Source organism: Tachysurus fulvidraco, chromosome 14, assembly GCF_022655615.1.
Source record: "Tachysurus fulvidraco isolate hzauxx_2018 chromosome 14, HZAU_PFXX_2.0, whole genome shotgun sequence".
Taxonomy (NCBI): domain Eukaryota; kingdom Metazoa; phylum Chordata; class Actinopteri; order Siluriformes; family Bagridae; genus Tachysurus; species Tachysurus fulvidraco.
The window spans coordinates 15,274,806-15,282,199 of NC_062531.1; positions in this window are offsets into that span (position 1 = coordinate 15,274,806).

Here is a 7,394-nt window from a genome sequence, read left to right on the forward strand (position 1 = left end):
TTGATATGTCACATGTTCATGTTGTGCAAATTTTAAATTTTCACATGATGTCATGTGACTGCCACACATGATGTGACCCCACATGAACTGCCCCACATGATGTGACCAGAATACCCATGGGGCAGTTCCCCACATTGTGCTGAGTTTTTTGATATGTCACATGTCCATGTTGTGCAAATTTTCAATTTTCACGTGACGTCACGTGACGTGACCAGAATACCCGTGGGGCAGTTCCCCTCAATGTGCTGAGTGTTTTGATATGTCACATGTCCATGTTGTGCAAATTTTTGATTTCGCTTGTTTTGGGGGCGGGGCTACACGTGACGTCACGTGGTGTCGAGTGACGTCACCAGAATACCCGGTGGGGTGCCAATACTTTTGGCAAAAAGTGGCTACTGAGGGTTTGGAGGGTTTCATGTCAATACTGCAGTCATTATGGGATTCTACTTATTATACTGCATAGAACAGTACATGCAATTCTTAATGTTGGATGTATTGTGTGTGAGAGCTTAGAGGACTTTTCGGAACTCCCTATTCAAGTCTATGGGATGTTCGATCGTCGACTACGGAAAACTGAAAATTCTGTCGGAACTCCGGAATAAAAATTTTGTCCAGAGTAAGATCCTAAAGAACCTGTCCGAGTTCGGTGTAAATCTCTCGAAAACTTGTCGAGTTATAAACCTCAAAAGTTTATAATGGAAGTCTATGGGAAAAAAGGCCACTTTGAGTTTCCGAACCGGGAATGCCGGAATTTTGTCTAATAATAATAATAATAATAATAATAATAATAATAATAATAAGCTTATAACGGAAATCAGAATGTTGGCTTCTACAAAGCCAACATAATTAGATTTGTAAAGTTTGGCCGCATTTTTTAAATAAATTTTTGTCTAATAATAATAATAATAATAATAATAATAATAATAATAATAATAAGCTTATAACGGAAATCAGAATGTTGGCTTCTACAAAGCCAACATAATAATAATAATAATAATAATAATAATAATAATAATAATAATAATAATAATAATAAGCTTTTAACGGAAATCAGAATGTTGGTGTAATGTGTCTGTATTTTACCCTTGTTTCTGTCTGCCGTCTCTCTCTGATGTTAATTGTTTGCCCCGCCCACTCATTGCTCACCATGGACACTAATTACATTCCATCTCTTCCCCAGGTGTCTTGTCTTTGTCTCTAATCGTCTCTGCTTTGTGATTGGCTCCTGTCTACTATATTTACTCTGTCTGTTCACTTCCCTGTTGTTGGTCGTTGTTTGTGGTTGTGTTGGTGTTTGGTCTGTGTCGTTCTCTGTTCCTGTTCAGTGTCCCGATCTGTTTTGCCTGCCTACTGTTTGTTTGTGTTTTGTTTATTAAAACCTTAAACTGCATTTGGATCCTCACTCGCCTTTGTCTCACCGTGTCACAAGCGTGACAGAACGACCAACCACATGGATCCAGCAGAAATCCTGTTTTGTCTATGTCAGGAGGACGCCCCAGTCGAGGAATACACGGAGGTATTCTTGGACCTGTGCAACGAGGTCAACTTTGGGGAGAAGGCCCTAAAAGACATTTTCAGGCATGGACTGGAGAGCAAGGTACGCCATTTAATGCCATCTAGCCGGGAGATAGAGTCATTCTTGGACTTCGTCAACTTGGCGTTGCTCCTGGGCGGGTCCGCGCTGAGCGTGAGCAGTGTAGAGACGGAAGCCGGCCGTAAGTATTTTTTTGGGGGGGGGCAGCAAGCATCGGGGTCCGTGGGCCACAGAGTGGAATCAGCCACGGACGCCTGAATGCTCCACAGTGCCTCCGCCCAGACCAGTCCCGTGCACACCCGTGATTGAGCCAGTTCCCATGGCTACCGTACCGGCGAGCTCGGCTGAGGTCCCTAAGCCGCCAGCTGGACCAGCCGGGTCGCCGGAACCAGCCGGGTCGACGGAACCGACCGAGTCGACGGAACCTGCCGAACCGACCGGGTCGACGGAACCAACCGGGTCGACGGAACCTGCCGAACCGACCGGGTCGATGGAACCGACCGGGTCGACGGAACCTGCCGAACCGACCGGGTCGACGGAACCGACCGGGTCGAAGGAACCGGCCGAGCCGACGGAACCAGCCGAATCAGCCGGGTCGACCGAAATGACTGAGTCAGAGAACGCGGTCGACATCATGACACCCAAACTACCTGAACTCTCTGCCTGGCCTGAACCTATGCATGTTTCTGTTTTCCTGTGTTTTGCTTCGCTGGACTTGCCAGCCCTTCTACCTCCTGTCTCTGTTCACAGGCCCAGAACACCACCCTGGCTGCCAACTCCGTTCTGGTCTCTGGCTCCGCCTCCAGCACCACCCTGGTCCCCGGTCCTGCTCTGGCCTCCTGCTCTGCCTCCAGCACCGCCCTGGCCTCCTGCTCTGCCGGCTCCGCCCTGGCCTCCTGCTCTGCCGGCTCCGCCCTGGCCTCCGGCTCTGCCGGCTCCGCCCTGGCCTCCGGCTCTGCCGGCGCCGCCCTGGCCTCCTGCTCTGCCGGCGCCGCCCTGGCCTCCTGCTCTGCCGGCGCCGCCCTGGCCTCCTGCTCTGCCGGCGTCGCCCTGGCCTCCTGTTCTCCCGGCGACGCCTTGGCCTCCTGCTCTGCCGGCTCCGCCCTGGCCTCCTGCTCTGCCGGCTCCGCCCTGGCCTCCTGCTCTGCCGGCTCCGCCCTGGCCTCCGGCTCTGCCGGCGCCGCCCTGGCCTCCGGCTCTGCCGGCGCCACCCCGGCCTCCAGCTCAGCGGGCGCCACCACTACACGAACCCGACCCGCCCTCCCACCCTGGTTGCGCCTTCGCCCCACCCTCCTAGACTGGGTTTTGTGGACTTGGGAGCATCTGGAAGCCACTCGTAGGGGGGGGGGCTCTGTAACGTGTCTGTCTGTATTTTCCCCTTGTTTCTGTCTGCCGTCTCTCCCTGATGTTAATTGTTTGCCCCGCCCACTCATTGCTCACCATGGACACTAATTACATTCCATCTCTTCCCCAGGTGTCTTGTCTTTGTCTCTAATCGTCTCTGCTTTGTAATTGGCTCCTGTCTACTATATTTACTCTGTCTGTTCACTTCCCTGTTGTTGGTCGTTGTTTGTGGTTGTGTTGGTGTTTGGTCTGTGTCGTTCTCTGTTCCTGTTCAGTGTCCCGATCTGTTTTGCCTGCCTACTGTTTGTTTGTGTTTTGTTTATTAAAACCTTAAACTGCATTTGGATCCTCACTCGCCTTTGTCTCACCGTGTCACAAGCGTGACAGTTGGCTTCTACAAAGCCAACATAATAATAATAACTATAATAATAATAATAATAATAATAATAATAATAATAAGCTTATAACGGAAATCAGAATGTTGGCTTCTACAAAGCCAACATAATTATAATAATAAGCCATCCATCCATTTTCTACCGCTTATCCGGGGCCGGGTCGAGGGGGCAGCAGTCTAAGCAGGGACACCCAGACTTCCCTCTCCCCAGACACTTCCTCCAGCTCTTCCGGGGGAATACCGAGGCGTTCCCAGGCCAGCCGAGAGACATAGTCCCTCCAGCGTGTCCTAGGTCTTCCCCGGGGCCTCCTCCCGGTTGGACATGCCCGGAACACCTCCCCAGGGAGGCGTCCAGGAGGCATCTGAAACAGATGCCTGAGCCACCTCAGCTGACCCCTCTCAATGTGGAGGAGCAGCGGCTCTACTCTGAGCTCCTCCCGAGTGACTGAGCTCCTCAACCTATCTCTAAGGGTGTGCCCAGCCACCCTGCGGAGGAAACTCATTTCGGCCGCCTGTATCCGGGATCTTGTCCTTTCGGTCATGACCCAAAGCTCATGACCATAGGTGAGGGTAGGAACGTAAATCGACTGGTAAATAGAGAGTTTTGCCTTGCGACTCAGCTCTTTCTTCACCACAACAGATCGGTATATCGACCGCATCACTGCAGAAGATACACCGATCCGCCTGTCGATCTCCCGCTCCATCCTTCCCTCACTCGTGAACAGGACCCCAAGATACTTAAACTCCTCCACTTGATCCTCCACTCTCAAACCACCCTTTTCCGGCTGAGAACCATGGCCTCGGACTTGGAGGTGCTGATTCTCATCCCCGCCGCTTCACACTCGGCTGCAAACCGTCCCAGTGCATGCTGAAGGTCCTGATTTGAAGAAGCCAACAGGACAACATCATCTGCAAAAAGCAGAGACGAAATCCTGTGGTCCCCAAACCGGACTCCCTCCGGCCCCCGACTGCGCCTATAAATCCTGTCCATATAAATAATGAACAGGACAGGTGACAAAGGGTAGCCCTGCCGGAGTCCAACATGCACCGGGAACAAGTCTGACTTACTGCCAGCAATGTGAACCAAACTCCTGCTCCGGTCATATAGGGACCGGACAGCCCTTAGCAGAGGGCCCTGAACCCCATACTCCCAGAGCACCCCCCACAGGTCACCACGAGGGACACAGTCAAATGCCTTCTCCAGATCCACAAAACACATGTGGACCGGTTGGGCAAACTCCCATGAACCCTCCAGCAACCTGGTGAAGGTATAGAGATGGTCCAGTGTTCCTCCTGAATCCAAGGTTCGACTATCGGCCGAATTCTCCTCTCCAGTACCCTGGCATAGACTTTTCCGGGGAGGCTCAGGAGTGTGATCCCCCTGTAGTTGGAACACACCCTCCGGTCCCCCTTCTTAAACAGAGGGACCACCACCTCAGTCTGCCAGTCCAGAGGCATTGTCCCCAAACGCCACGCGATGTTGCAGAGGCGTGTCAACCAAGACAGCCCCACAACATCCAGAGACTTAAGGTACTCAGGGCGGATCTCATCCACCCCCGGTGCTTTGCCACCGAGGAGCTTCTCAACTACCTCAGTGACCTCAGCTTGGGGGATCGACGAGTCCACAACCAAGCCCTCCGCCTCTGCTTCCTCAATGGAAGACATGTTGGTGGGGTTGAGGAGATCCTCGAAGTACTCTTTCCACCGTCCGAGGATGTCACCAGTCGAAGTCAGCAGATTCCCACTCCCACTGTAAACAGTGTGAGCAGGGCACTGCTTCCCCCTCCTGAGGCGCCGGACAGTTTGCCAGAATTTCTTTGAGGCCAACCGATAGTCCTTCTCCATGGCCTCCCCGAACTCCTCCCAGACCCGAGTTTTTGCCTCTGCAACCACTCGGGCTGAAGCTCGCTTGGCCCTCCGGTAACTAACAGCTGCCTCCGGAGTCCCCCGAGCCAACCAGGCTCGATAGGACTCCTTCTTCAGCTTGACGGCATCCCTTACTTCCGGGTCTACCACCGGGTTCGGGGGTTGCCGCCACGACAGGCACCAGAGACCTTACGACCACAGCTCCGTGCGGCTGCATCGACAATGGAGGTGGAAAACATGGTCCACTCGGACTCAATATCTCCAACCTCCCTCGGGATCTAGTTGAAGCTCTGCCCAGAGGTGAGAGTTGTATATAATATATATAATAATAAGCTTATAACGGAAATCAGAATGTTGGCTTCTACAAAGCCAACATAATAATAATAATAATAATAATAATAATAATAATAATAATAATAAGCTTATAACAGAAATCAGAATGTTGGCTTCTACAAAGCCAACATAATAATAATAATAACTAGAACGGTACATTTCCTAAAGAAAATGTGAACGTGCTTGCACGTGACGTCAGTTCCCTTCATCGTGCTGAGTGTTTTGATATATGACATGTCCATGTTGTACTAAATTTTTGATTTCGATTATTTTGGGGGCGGAGCTACACGTGACGTCAGTTCCCCTCATCGTGCTGAGTGTTTTATGTTGTGTAACTGAGATATGGCTTCTTTATATTGCAATATGGTTCGTAAGGTGCACTACATGGTTGCTAGGGTATGGCTGCACAGTTACTATGGTTATATTTGCAGACTAGTTTCTCACCTGCAACAAAAGAGCACACCTGAAAATCCATTTATCTTTTCCTGAAACAAGCGCCATGAAGATCTTGAACTAAAGCATCAATCATTGATTTTACTGGGAAAAAATATAATCACGTTACAATAAGGATCATTAGTTCAAATGTAATGTATTAACTAATATTTACTAACCATGAGCAATAAATTATTGTATTTAGTAATCTTTGTTAAAATAAAGTTTACTCTTTGTTCATGTTAGTTCACAGTATATTAAGTAATGTTAACACGGTGTTAATAATGTATTAGTAAATGTTGAAATTAACATGAACAAAATGAATAAATGCTGTAGAAGTGCAGTTCATTATTAGTTCATGTTAAGTAATGTGGTAACTAATGTCAACTAATGAACCTTTATTATAAAGTCTTAGAAAAAAAAACTGTCGAAGGGTGGATTCAAACCCCGAATCTCTGCATGCTAAACGGATTTGCTGTCCACTATGCCATCCAGGAACACGAAAAAGCCTTTGTGGTTTTATGTATTGATTCACTAATGTGAAGAATGGCACGTCTAACAATACCCAAGCTTTATTATATTAAAGTCATTCTTATCATTCTTTGTGATATACGTGTCATATGTTTAAAAAAAATTATGTAATGTGAGGAGACAAAGAAAAAATGCGCTTAATTTTAATTAATGGGTGGCTCTTAAAAGAGCCGTTGCTGTTCTTAAAAGGACATTAGTTTAAAGTGAAATAAAAAATATAAAAACTACACTGATACTACACAAAAAGTTATACAAATGGCAGAAACAACAACATATGTGACCGCCGTGCCGTCCAAGGCACGCCACCACCAGTTTTAAGCATTAAATACACGGTTAAATGTTATATTGTTTGAAAGCTTAGACTCTCGGGATTTTATTAAGCCCACACACAAAGCATAATATGATTTATAGCCATCATACTAATTGAATCCAACTTGATAGTCACCGGAAATAGGCGGCGCTTACCTTTCTTCACTGGGGTAATATTTTCCAAAACAAATGCTTGTAAAAAATCCCCAAGAGTCTAAGGAACTGGAATATGTAAGCCTTTTAATCCAAAACGCGTTTCTGACCGAAAAATGTACTTCCGTCCTTGATCTTTTTCTTCCAACGTTGTGTGATCTGACAGATTCACTGGTGTCTGCTGCCCTCTTTTGGATGTTAGCACATCTACAGAGAGATTCCCCAGTCAAGTCTATGGGGAAAAAACACCCCTTTGAACTTCCATACTGGGAATTCTGGAATTCTGATCGCTTACAAAATAGATAGCACACCTCTCCTCAATGAGCCGGTCGATTTGACACCTCATTTATGGGTCTAGGACAAAAGTATTAAATATTGTAATTAAATTAAATATTATTAAATATTGTAAGAAAAAATATTGTAAGAGTATTAAATATTGTAAGAAAAAAATGCATAGTGTAAAAATAAGACGATGATGTTGAAGATCTTAATAAAGAA